This window comes from Petromyzon marinus, chromosome 79 (assembly GCF_048934315.1).
Source record: "Petromyzon marinus isolate PM22_M1 ecotype Great Lakes invasive population chromosome 79, UKy_Petmar_22M1.pri1.0, whole genome shotgun sequence".
Classification (NCBI taxonomy): Eukaryota; Metazoa; Chordata; class Hyperoartia; order Petromyzontiformes; family Petromyzontidae; genus Petromyzon; species Petromyzon marinus.
Genome location: NC_133745.1, coordinates 13,085,754 through 13,099,018, shown reverse-complemented (window position 1 = coordinate 13,099,018; position 13,265 = coordinate 13,085,754).

The window sequence follows — 13,265 nt, the reverse complement described above, 5'->3', positions numbered from 1 at the left end:
TAGGGGTGAACGTAGATGTTGTAGGGGTGAGCGGGGATGTTGTAGCGGTGAGCGTGGATGGTGTTGGGGTGAGGGTGGATGTTGTAGGGGTGAGCGTGGATGTTGTAGGGGTGAGCGTGGATGGTGTAAGGGTGAGCGTGGATGTTGCAGGAGTTAGCATGGATTTTGTATGAGAGAGCGTGGATGTTGTAGGGGTGAGTGTGGATGGTGAAGGGGTGAGCGTGGATGTTGCCGGAGTGAGCGTGGGTGTTGTAGGCTTAAACGTGGATGGTGTAGGGGTGAGCGTGGATGGTGTAGGGGTCAGCGTGAACGTTGTAAAGGTGAGCATGGATGATGTAGGAGTGAGCGTAGATGGTGTAGGGGGTGAGCGTGGAGGTTGTAAATGTGAGCGTGGAGGTTGTAAAGGTGAGCGTGGATGGTGTAGGAGTGAGCGTGGATGTTGTAGGGGTGAGAGTGGATGGGGTTGGAGTGGGCGTGGATGTTGTCAGGGTGAGTATGGATGTTGGAGAGGTGAGCGTGGATGGTGTAGGGGTGAGAGTGGATGTTGTATGAGTGAGCATGGACGGTGTAGATTTGAGTGTGGATGGTATAGGGGAAAGCGTGGATGGTGTAGTGGTGAGCGTGGATGGTGTAGGGGTGAGCGTGGATGTTGTAGAGGTGAGCGTGGATGGTGTAGGGGTGAGCGTGGCTATTGTAGGGGTGAGCGTGGATGGCGTAGGTGTGAGCGTGGATGTTGCAGGAGTGAGCGTGGATTTTGTATGAGAGAGCGTGGATGTTTAAGGAGCGAGTATGGTGTAGGGGTGAGCGTGGATGGTGTAGGGGTGAGCGTGGATGTTGCAGGAGTGAGCGTGGATGTTGCAGGAGTGAGCGTGGATATTGCAGGAGTGAGCGTGAATGTTGTAGGCGTGAGCGTGGATGGTGTAGGGGTGAGCGTGGATGTTGCAGGGGTGAGCGTGGATATTGCAGGAGTGAGCGTGAATGTTGTAGGCGTGAGCGTGGATGGTGTAGGGGTGAACGTGGCTATATTAGGGGTGAGCGTGGATGGTGTAAGGGTGAGCTTGGATGGTGTAGGAGTGAGCGTGGATGGTGTAGGGGTGAGCGTGGATGGTGTAGGCGTGAGTGTAGATGGTGTAGGGGGTGAGCGTGGAGGTTGTAAAGGTGAGCGTGGAGGTTGTAAAGGTGAGCGTGGATGGTGTAGGAGTGAGCGTGGATGTTGTAGGGGTGAGAGTGGATGGGGATGGGGTGGGCGTGGATGGTGTGGGGGGTGAGAGTGGATGGTGTCGGGGTGAGAGTGGATGGTGTCGGGGTGAGTATGGATGTAGGAGAGGTGAGCGTGGATGGTGTAGGGGTGAGCGTGGATGGTGTAGGGGTGAGCGTGGATGTTGCAGGAGTGAGCGTGGATGTTGTAGGAGTGAGCGTGGATGGTGTAGGGGTGAGCGTGGATGTTGTAGGAGTGAGAGTGGATGTTGTAGGGGTGGGCGTGGATGGTGTAGGGGTGAGAGTGGATGTTGTAAAGGTGAGGGTGGATGGTGTAGGGGTGAGCGTGGATGTTGTAGAAGTGAGCATAGATGGTGTAGGAGTGAGGGTGGATGTTGTAGCGGTGAGAGTGGATGGTGTTGGGGTGAGGGTGGATGTTGTAGGGGTGAGCGTGGATGTTGTCGGGGTGAGGGTGGATGGTGTAGAGGTGAGTGTGGATGTTGTAGAGGTGAGCGTGGATGGTGTAGGGGTGAGCGTGGCTATTGTAAGGGTGAGCGTGGATGGTGTAGGGGTGAGCGTGGATGTTGCAGGAGTGAGCATGGATTTTGTATGAGAGAGCGTGGATGTTGAAGGGGTGAGTGTGGTTGGTGTAGGGGTGAGCGTGGATGTTGCCGGAGTGAGCGTGGGTGTTGTAGGAGAAAACGTGGATGGTGTAGGGGTGAGCGTGGATGGTGTAGCGGTGAGCGTGGACGTTGTAAAGGTGAGCATGGATGATGTAGGAGTGAGCGTAGATGGTGTAGGGGGTGAGTGTGGAGGTTGTAAAGGTGAGCGTGGAGGTTGTAAAGGTGAGCGTGGATGGTGTAGGAGTGAGCGTGGATGTTGTAGGGGTGAGAGTGGATGGGGTTGGAGTGGGCATGGATGGTGTCGGGGCGAGTATGGATGTTGGCGAGGTGAGCATTGATGTTGCAGGGGTGAGCGTGGATGTTGTAGGGGTGAGAGTGGATGTTGTAAAGGTGAGCGTGGATGGTGTAGGGGTGAGAGTGGATGTTGTATGAGTGAGCATGGAAGGTGTAGAGGTGAGTGTGGATGGTATAGGGGAAAGCATGGATGGTGTAGTGGTGAGCGTGGATGGTGTAGGGGTGAGAGTGGATTTGGTGGGGGTGAGCGTGGATGTGGTAGGGGTGAGCGTGGAAGGTGTAGGGGTGAGCGTGGATGGTGTAGGAGTGAGCGTGGATGGTGTAGGGGTGAGCGTGGGTGGTGTAGGGGTGAGCGTGGATGGTGTAGGGGTGAGCGTGGATGGTGTAGGAGTGAGCGTGGACATTGTAAAGGTGAGCGTGGACGGTGTAGGGGTGAGCGTGGACGTTGTAGGGGTGAACGTAGATGTTGTAGGGGTGAGCGGGGATGTTGTAGGGGTGAGGGTGGATGTTGTAGCGGTGAGCGTGGATGGTGTTGGGGTGAGGGTGGATGTTGTAGGGGTGAGCGTGGATGTTGTAGGGGTGAGCGTGGATGGTGTAAGGGTGAGCGTGGATGTTGCAGGAGTTAGCATGGATTTTGTATGAGAGAGCGTGGATGTTGTAGGGGTGAGTGTGGATGGTGAAGGGGTGAGCGTGGATGTTGCCGGAGTGAGCGTGGGTGTTGTAGGCGTAAACGTGGATGGTGTAGGGCTGAGCGTGGATGGTGTAGGGGGCAGCGTGGACGTTGTAAAGGTGAGCATGGATGATGTAGGAGTGAGCGTAGATGGTGTAGGGGGTGAGCGTGGAGGTTGTAAATGTGAGCGTGGAGGTTGTAAAGGTGAGCGTGGATGTTGTAGGAGTGAGCGTGGATGTTGTAGGGGTGAGAGTGGATGGGGTTGGAGTGGGCGTGGATGTTGTCAGGGTGAGTATGGATGTTGGAGAGGTGAGCGTGGATGGTGTAGGGGTGAGAGTGGATGTTGTATGAGTGAGCATGGACGGTGTAGATGTGAGTGTGGATGGTATAGGGGAAAGCGTGGATGGTGTAGTGGTGAGCGTGGATGGTGTAGGGGTGAGCGTGGATGTTGTAGAGGTGAGCGTGGATGGTGTAGGGGTGAGCGTGGCTATTGTAGGGGTGAGCGTGGATGGCGTAGGTGTGAGCGTGGATGGTGTAGAAGTGAGCGTAGATGGTGTAGGAGTGAGGGTGGATGTTGTAGCGGTGAGCGTGGATGGTGTTGGGGTGAGGGTGGATGTTGTAGGGGTGAGCGTGGATGTTGTAGGGGTGAGCGTGGATGGTGTAAGGGTGAGCGTGGATGTTGCAGGAGTTAGCATGGATTTTGTATGAGAGAGCGTGGATGTTGTAGAGGTGAGTGTGGATGGTGAAGGGGTGAGCGTGGATGTTGCCGGAGTGAGCGTGGGTGTTGTAGGCGTAAACGTGGATGGTGTAGGGGTGAGCGTGGATGGTGTAGGGGTGAGCGTGGACGTTGCAAAGGTGAGCATTGATGATGTAGGAGTGAGCGTAGATGGTGTAGGGGGTGAGCGTGGATGTTGCAGGGGTGAGCGTGGATATTGCAGGAGTGAGCGTGAATGTTGTAGGCGTGAGCGTGGATGGTGTAGGGGTGAGCGTGGCTATTTTAGGGGTGAGCGTGGATGGTGTAAGGGTGAGCTTGGATGGTGTAGGAGTGAGCGTGGATGGTGTAGGGGTGAGCGTGGATGGTGTAGTGGTGAGTGTAGATGGTGTAGGGGGTGAGCGTGGAGGTTGTAAAGGTGAGCGTGGAGGTTGTAAAGGTGAGCGTGGATGGTGTAGGAGTGAGCGTGGATGTTGTAGGGGTGAGAGTGGATGGGGATGGGGTGGGCGTGGATGGTGTGGGGGGTGAGAGTGGATGGTGTCGGGGTGAGAGTGGATGGTGTCGGGGTGAGTATGGATGTAGGAGAGGTGAGCGTGGATGGTGTAGGGGTGAGCGTGGATGGTGTAGGGGTGAGCGTGGATGTTGCAGGAGTGAGCGTGGATGTTGTAGGAGTGAGCGTGGATGGTGTAGGGGTGAGCGTGGATGTTGTAGGAGTGAGAGTGGATGTTGTAGGGGTGGGCGTGGATGGTGTAGGGGTGAGAGTGGATGTTGTAAAGGTGAGGGTGGATGGTGTAGGGGTGAGCGTGGATGTTGTAGAAGTGAGCGTAGATGGTGTAGGAGTGAGGGTGGATGTTGTAGCGGTGAGAGTGGATGGTGTTGGGGTGAGGGTGGATGTTGTAGGGGTGAGCGTGGATGTTGTCGGGGTGAGGGTGGATGGTGTAGAGGTGAGTGTGGATGTTGTAGAGGTGAGCGTGGATGGTGTAGGGGTGAGCGTGGCTATTGTAGGGGTGAACGTGGATGGTGTAGGGGTGGGCTTGGATGGTGAAGGTGTGAGCGTGGCTGGTGTAGGAGTGAGCGTGGATGGTGTAGGAATGAGCGTGGATGGTGTAGGGGTGAGCGTGGATGTTGTAGGGGTGAGAGTGGATGTTGTATGAGTGAGCATGGACGGTGTAGATGTGAGTGTGGATGGTATAGGGGAAAGCGTGGATGGTCTAGTGGCGAGCGTGGATGGTCTAGTGGTGAGCGTGGATGGTGTAGGGGTGAGCGTGGATGTTGTAGAGGTGAGCGTGGATGGTGTAGGGGTGAGCGTGGATGTTGTATGAGTGAGCATGGACGTTGTAGATGTGAGTGTAGATGGTATAGGGGAAAGCGTGGATGGTGTAGTGGTGAGTGTGGATGGTGTAGGGGTGAGCGTGGATGTTGTAGGGGTGAGCGTGGCTATTGTAGGGGTGAGCGTTGATGGTGTAGGGGTGAGCGTGGATGTTGCAGGAGTGAGCGTGGGTGTTGTAGGAGTAAACGTGGATGGTGTAGGGGTGAGCATGGATGGTGTAGGGGTGAGCGTGGACGTTGTAAACGTGAGCATGGATGATGTAGGAGTGAGTGTAGATGGTGTAGGGGGTGAGCATGGAGGTTGTAAAGGTGAGCATGGATGGTGTAGGAGTGAGCGTGGATGTTGTAGGGGTGAGAGTGAATGGGGTTGGGGTGGGCGTGGATGGTGTTGGGGTGAGTATGGATGTTGGCGAGGTGAGCATTGATGTTGCAGGTGTGAGCGTGGATGTTGCAGGAGTGAGCGTGAATGTTGTAGGGGTGAGAGTGGATGTTGTAAAGGTGAGCGTGGATGGTGTAGGGGTGAGAGTGGATGTTGTATGAGTGAGCATGGAAGGTGTAGAGGTGAGTGTGGATGGTATAGGGGAAAGCATGGATGGTGTAGTGGTGAGCGTGGATGGTGTAGGGGTGAGAGTGGATTTGGTGGGGGTGAGCGTGGATGTGGTAGGGGTGAGCGTGGAAGGTGTAGGGGTGAGCGTGGATGGTGTAGGAGTGAGCGTGGATGGTGTAGGGGTGAGCGTGGGTGGTGTAGGGGTGAGCGTGGATGGTGTAGGGGTGAGCGTGGATGGTGTAGGAGTGAGCGTGGACATTGTAAAGGTGAGCGTGGACGGTGTAGGGGTGAGCGTGGACGTTGTAGGGGTGAACGTAGATGTTGTAGGGGTGAGCGGGGATGTTGTAGGGGTGAGGGTGGATGTTGTAGCGGTGAGCGTGGATGGTGATGGGGTGAGGGTGGATGTTGTAGGGGTGAGCGTGGATGTTGTAGGGGTGAGCGTGGATGGTGTAAGGGTGAGCGTGGATGTTGCAGGAGTTAGCATGGATTTTGTATGAGAGAGCGTGGATGTTGTAGGGGTGAGTGTGGATGGTGAAGGGGTGAGCGTGGATGTTGCCGGAGTGAGCGTGGGTGTTGTAGGCGTAAACGTGGATGGTGTAGGGGTGAGCGTGGATGGTGTAGGGGTCAGCGTGGACGTTGTAAAGGTGAGCATGGATGATGTAGGAGTGAGCGTAGATGGTGTAGGGGGTGAGCGTGGAGGTTGTAAATGTGAGCGTGGAGGTTGTAAAGGTGAGCGTGGATGGTGTAGGAGTGAGCGTGGATGTTGTAGGGGTGAGAGTGGATGGGGTTGGAGTGGGCGTGGATGTTGTCGGGGTGAGTATGGATGTTGGAGAGGTGAGCGTGGATGGTGTAGGGGTGAGAGTGGATGTTGTATGAGTGAGCATGGACGGTGTAGATCTGAGTGTGGATGGTATAGGGGAAAGCGTGGATCGTGTAGTGGTGAGCGTGGATGGTGTAGGGGTGAGCGTGGATGTTGTAGAGGTGAGCGTGGATGGTGTAGGGGTGAGCGTGGCTATTGTAGGGGTGAGCGTGGATGGCGTAGGTGTGAGCGTGGATGTTGCAGGAGTGAGCGTGGATTTTGTATGAGAGAGCGTGGATGTTTAAGGAGCGAGTATGGTGTAGGGGTGAGCGTGGATGGTGTAGGGGTGAGCGTGGATGTTGCAGGAGTGAACGTGGGTGTTGTAGGAGTAAACGTGGATGGGGTAGGGGTGAGCGTGGATGGTGTAGGGGTCAGCGTGAACGTTGTAAAGGTGAGCATGGATGATGTAGGAGTGAGCGTAGATGGTGTAGGGGGTGAGCGTGGATGTTGCAGGGGTGAGCGTGGATATTGCAGGAGTGAGCGTGAATGTTGTAGGCGTGAGCGTGGATGGTGTAGGGGTGAGCGTGGCTATTTTAGGGGTGAGCGTGGATGGTGTAGGGGTGAGCTTGGATGGTGTAGGAGTGAGCGTGGATGGTGTACGGGTGAGCGTGGATGGTGTAGGGGTGAGTGTAGATGGTGTAGGGGGTGAGCGTGGAGGTTGTAAAGGTGAGCGTGGAGGTTGTAAAGGTGAGCGTGGATGGTGTAGGAGTGAGCGTGGATGTTGTAGGGGTGAGAGTGGATGGGGATGGGGTGGGCGTGGATGGTGTGGGGGGTGAGAGTGGATGGTGTCGGGGTGAGAGTGGATGGTGTCGGGGTGAGTATGGATGTAGGAGAGGTGAGCGTGGATGGTGTAGGGGTGAGCGTGGATGGTGTAGGGGTGAGCGTGGATGTTGCAGGAGTGAGCGTGGATGTTGTAGGAGTGAGCGTGGATGGTGTAGGGGTGAGAGTGGATGTTGTAAAGGTGAGTGTGGATGGTGTAGGGGTGAGAGTGGATGTTGTATGAGTGAGCATGGACGGTGTAGATGTGAGTGTGGATGGTATAGGGGAAAGCGTGGATGGTGTAGTGGTGAGCGTGGATGGTGTAGGGGTGAGCGTGGATGTTGTAGAGGCGAGCGTGGATGGTGTAAGGGTGAGCGTGGCTATTGTAGGGGTGAGCGTGGATGGTGTAGGGGTGAGCGTGGATGTTGCAGGAGTGAGCGTGGATTTTGTATGAGAGAGCGTGGATGTTGCAGGAGTGAGCGTGGCTGTTGTAGGAGTAACCGTGGATGGTGTAGGGGTGAGTGTGGATGGTGTAGGGGTGAGCGTGGATGTTGTATGAGTGAGCATGGAAGGTGTAGAGGTGAGTGTGGATGGTATAGGGGAAAGCATGGATGGTGTAGTGGTGAGCGTGGATGGTGTAGGGGTGAGAGTGGATTTGGTGGGGGTGAGCGTGGATGTGGTAGGGGTGAGCGTGGAAGGTGTAGGGGTGAGCGTGGATGGTGTAGGAGTGAGCGTGGATGGTGTAGGGGTGAGCGTGGGTGGTGTAGGGGTGAGCGTGGATGGTGTAGGAGTGAGCGTGGACATTGTAAAGGTGAGCGTGGACGGTGTAGGGGTGAGCGTGGACGTTGTAGGGGTGAACGTAGATGTTGTAGGGGTGAGCGGGGATGTTGTAGGGGTGAGGGTGGATGTTGTAGCGGTGAGCGTGGATGGTGTTGGGGTGAGGGTGGATGTTATAGGGGTGAGCGTGGATGTTGTAGGGGTGAGCGTGGATGGTGTAAGGGTGAGCGTGGATGTTGCAGGAGTTAGCATGGATTTTGTATGAGAGAGCGTGGATGTTGTAGGGGTGAGTGTGGATGGTGAAGGGGTGAGCGTGGATGTTGCCGGAGTGAGCGTGGGTGTTGTAGGCGTAAACGTGGATGGTGTAGGGGTGAGCGTGGATGGTGTAGGGGTCAGCGTGGACGTTGTAAAGGTGAGCATGGATGATGTAGGAGTGAGCGTAGATGGTGTAGGGGGTGAGCGTGGAGGTTGTAAATGTGAGCGTGGAGGTTGTAAAGGTGAGCGTGGATGGTGGAGGAGTGAGCGTGGATGTTGCCGGAGTGAGCGTGGGTGTTGTAGGCGTAAACGTGGATGGTGTAGGGGTGAGCGTGGATGGTGTAGGGGTCAGCGTGGACGTTGTAAAGGTGAGCATGGATGATGTAGGAGTGAGCGTAGATGGTGTAGGGGGTGAGCGTGGAGGTTGTAAATGTGAGCGTGGAGGTTGTAAAGGTGAGCGTGGATGGTGGAGGAGTGAGCGTGGATGTTGCCGGAGTGAGCGTGGGTGTTGTAGGCGTAAACGTGGATGGTGTAGGGGTGAGCGTGGATGGTGTAGGGGTCAGCGTGGACGTTGTAAAGGTGAGCATGGATGATGTAGGAGTGAGCGTAGATGGTGTAGGGGGTGAGCGTGGAGGTTGTAAATGTGAGCGTGGAGGTTGTAAAGGTGAGCGTGGATGGTGTAGGAGTGAGCGTGGATGTTGTAGGGGTGAGAGTGGATGGGGTTGGAGTGGGCGTGGATGTTGTCGGGGTGAGTATGGATGTTGGAGAGGTGAGCGTGGATGGTGTAGGGGTGAGAGTGGATGTTGTATGAGTGAGCATGGACGGTGTAGATCTGAGTGTGGATGGTATAGGGGAAAGCGTGGATCGTGTAGTGGTGAGCGTGGATGGTGTAGGGGTGAGCGTGGATGTTGTAGAGGTGAGCGTGGATGGTGTAGGGGTGAGCGTGGCTATTGTAGGGGTGAGCGTGTATGGCGTAGGTGTGAGCGTGGATGTTGCAGGAGTGAGCGTGGATTTTGTATGAGAGAGCGTGGATGTTTAAGGAGCGAGTATGGTGTAGGGGTGAGCGTGGATGGTGTAGGGGTGAGCGTGGATGTTGCAGGAGTGAACGTGGGTGTTGTAGGAGTAAACGTGGATGGGGTAGGGGTGAGCGTGGATGGTGTAGGGGTCAGCGTGAACGTTGTAAAGGTGAGCATGGATGATGTAGGAGTGAGCGTAGATGGTGTAGGGGGTGAGCGTGGATGTTGCAGGGGTGAGCGTGGATATTGCAGGAGTGAGCGTGAATGTTGTAGGCGTGAGCGTGGATGGTGTAGGGGTGAGCGTGGCTATTTTAGGGGTGAGCGTGGATGGTGTAGGGGTGAGCTTGGATGGTGTAGGAGTGAGCGTGGATGGTGTACGGGTGAGCGTGGATGGTGTAGGGGTGAGTGTAGATGGTGTAGGGGGTGAGCGTGGAGGTTGTAAAGGTGAGCGTGGAGGTTGTAAAGGTGAGCGTGGATGGTGTAGGAGTGAGCGTGGATGTTGTAGGGGTGAGAGTGGATGGGGATGGGGTGGGCGTGGATGGTGTGGGGGGTGAGAGTGGATGGTGTCGGGGTGAGAGTGGATGGTGTCGGGGTGAGTATGGATGTAGGAGAGGTGAGCGTGGATGGTGTAGGGGTGAGCGTGGATGGTGTAGGGGTGAGCGTGGATGTTGCAGGAGTGAGCGTGGATGTTGTAGGAGTGAGCGTGGATGGTGTAGGGGTGAGAGTGGATGTTGTAAAGGTGAGTGTGGATGGTGTAGGGGTGAGAGTGGATGTTGTATGAGTGAGCATGGACGGTGTAGATGTGAGTGTGGATGGTATAGGGGAAAGCGTGGATGGTGTAGTGGTGAGCGTGGATGGTGTAGGGGTGAGCGTGGATGTTGTAGAGGCGAGCGTGGATGGTGTAAGGGTGAGCGTGGCTATTGTAGGGGTGAGCGTGGATGGTGTAGGGGTGAGCGTGGATGTTGCAGGAGTGAGCGTGGATTTTGTATGAGAGAGCGTGGATGTTGCAGGAGTGAGCGTGGCTGTTGTAGGAGTAACCGTGGATGGTGTAGGGGTGAGTGTGGATGGTGTAGGGGTGAGCGTGGATGTTGTATGAGTGAGCATGGAAGGTGTAGAGGTGAGTGTGGATGGTATAGGGGAAAGCATGGATGGTGTAGTGGTGAGCGTGGATGGTGTAGGGGTGAGAGTGGATTTGGTGGGGGTGAGCGTGGATGTGGTAGGGGTGAGCGTGGAAGGTGTAGGGGTGAGCGTGGATGGTGTAGGAGTGAGCGTGGATGGTGTAGGGGTGAGCGTGGGTGGTGTAGGGGTGAGCGTGGATGGTGTAGGAGTGAGCGTGGACATTGTAAAGGTGAGCGTGGACGGTGTAGGGGTGAGCGTGGACGTTGTAGGGGTGAACGTAGATGTTGTAGGGGTGAGCGGGGATGTTGTAGGGGTGAGGGTGGATGTTGTAGCGGTGAGCGTGGATGGTGTTGGGGTGAGGGTGGATGTTATAGGGGTGAGCGTGGATGTTGTAGGGGTGAGCGTGGATGGTGTAAGGGTGAGCGTGGATGTTGCAGGAGTTAGCATGGATTTTGTATGAGAGAGCGTGGATGTTGTAGGGGTGAGTGTGGATGGTGAAGGGGTGAGCGTGGATGTTGCCGGAGTGAGCGTGGGTGTTGTAGGCGTAAACGTGGATGGTGTAGGGGTGAGCGTGGATGGTGTAGGGGTCAGCGTGGACGTTGTAAAGGTGAGCATGGATGATGTAGGAGTGAGCGTAGATGGTGTAGGGGGTGAGCGTGGAGGTTGTAAATGTGAGCGTGGAGGTTGTAAAGGTGAGCGTGGATGGTGGAGGAGTGAGCGTGGATGTTGTAGGGGTGAGAGTGGATGGGGTTGGGGTGGGCGTGGATGGTGTGGGGGGTGAGAGTGGATGGTGTCGGGGTGAGAGTGGATGGTGTCGGGGTGAGTATGGATGTAGGAGAGGTGAGCGTGGATCGTGTAGGGGTGAGCGTGGATGGTGTAGGGGTGAGCGTGGATGTTGCAGGAGTGAGCGTGGATGTTGTAGGAGTGAGCGTGGATGGTGTAGGGGTGAGAGTGGATGTTGTAGGAGTAAACGTGGATGGTGTAGGGGTGAGTGTGGATGGTGTAGGGGTGAGCGTGGACGTTGTAAAGGTGAGCATGGATGATGTAGGAGTGAGCGTAGATGGTTAGGGGGTGAGCGTGGATGTTGCATGGGTGAGCGTGGATATTGCAGGAGTGAGCGTGAATGTTGTAGGGGTGAGCGTGGATGGTGTAGGGGTGAGCGTGGCTATTGTAGGGGTGAGCGTGGATGGTGTAGGGGTGTGCTTGGATGGTGTAGGAGTGAGCGTGGACGTTGTAAAGGTGAGCATGGATGATGTAGGAGTGAGCGTAAATGGTGTAGGGGGTGAGCGTGGGGGTTGTAAAGGTGAGCATGGATGGTGTAGGAGTGAGCGTGGATGTTGTAGGGGTGAGAGTGAATGGGGTTGGGGTGAGCGTGGATGGTGTTAGGGTGAGTGTGGATGTTGGCGAGGTGAGCGTGGATGTTGCAGGAGTGAGCGTGGGTGTTGTAGGAGTAAACGTGGATGGTGTAGGGGTGAGCGTGGATGGTGTAGGGGTGAGCATGGACTTTGTAAAGGTGAGCATGGATGGTGTAGGAGTGAGCGTGGATGTTGTAGGGGTTAGAGTGGATGGGGTTGGGGTGGGCATGGATGGTGTTGGGGTGAGAGTGGATGGTGTCGGGGTGAGTATGGATGTTGGAGAGGCGAGCGTGGATGGTGTAGGGGTGAGAGTGGATGATGTAAAGGTGAGGGTGGATGGTGTAGGGGTGAGCGTGGATGTTGTAGAAGTGAGCGTAGATGGTGTAGGAATGAGGGTGGATGTTGTAGCGGTGAGCGTGGATGGTGTTGGGGTGAGGGTGGATGTTGTAGGGGTGAGCGTGGATGTTGTCGGGGTGAGGGTGGATGGTGTAGAGGTGAATGTGGATGTTGTAGAGGTGAGCGTGGATGGTGTAGGGGTGAGCGTGGCTATTGTAGGGGTGAGCGTGGATGGTGTAGGGGTGAGCGTGGATGTTGCAGGAGTGAGCATGGATTTTGTATGAGAGAGCGTGGATGTTGAAGGGGTGAGTGTGGTTGGTGTAGGGGTGAGCGTGGATGTTGCCGGAGTGAGCGTGGGTGTTGTAGGAGAAAACGTGGATGGTGTAGGGGTGAGCGTGGATGGTGTAGGGGTGAGCGTGGACGTTGTAAAGGTGAGCATGGATGATGTAGGAGTGAGCGTAGATGGTGTAGGGGGTGAGCGTGGAGGATGTAAAGGTGAGCGTGGAGGTTGTAAAGGTGAGCGTCGATGGTGTAGGAGTGAGCGTGGATGTTGTAGGGGTGAGAGTGGATGGGGTTGGAGTGGTCGTGGATGGTGTCGGGGTGAGTATGGATGTGGAGAGGTGAGCGTGGCTATTGTAGGGGTGAGCGTGGATGGTGTAGGTGTGAGCGTGGATGGTGTAGGGGTGAGCGTGAATGTTGCAGGAGTGAGCGTGGATTTTGTATGAGAGAGCGTGGATGTTTAAGGGGTGAGCGTGGATGGTGTAGGGGTGAGCGTGGATGTTGCAGGAGTGAGCGTGGATTTTGTATGAGAGAGCGTGGATGTTGCAGGAGTGAGCGTGGGTGTTGTAGGAGTAAACGTGGATGGTGTAGGGGTGAGTGTGGATGGTGTAGGGGTGAGCGCTGGACGTTGTAAAGGGGAGCATGGATGATGTAGGAGTGAGCGTAGATGGTTAGGGGGTGAGCGTGGATGTTGCAGGGGTGAGCGTGGATATTGCAGGAGTGAGCGTGAATGTTGTAGGGGTGAGCGTGGATGGTGTAGGGGTGAGCGTGGCTATTGTAGGGGTGAGCGTGGATGGTGTAGGGGTGAGCTTGGATGGTGTAGGAGTGAGCGTGGATGTTGTAAAGGTGAGCATGGATGATGTAGGAGTGAGCGTAGATGGTGTAGGGGGTGAGCGTGGGGGTTGTAAAGGTGAGCATGGATGGTGTAGGAGTGAGCGTGGATGTTGTAGGGGTGAGAGTGAATGGGGTTGGGGTGAGCGTGGATGGTGTTAGGGTGAGTGTGGATGTTGGCGAGGTGAGCGTGGATGTTGCAGGAGTGAGCGTGGGTGTTGTAGGAGTAAACGTGGATGGTGTAGGGGTGAGCGTGGATGGTGTAGGGGTGAGCATTGACTTTGTAAAGGTGAGCATGGATGGTGTA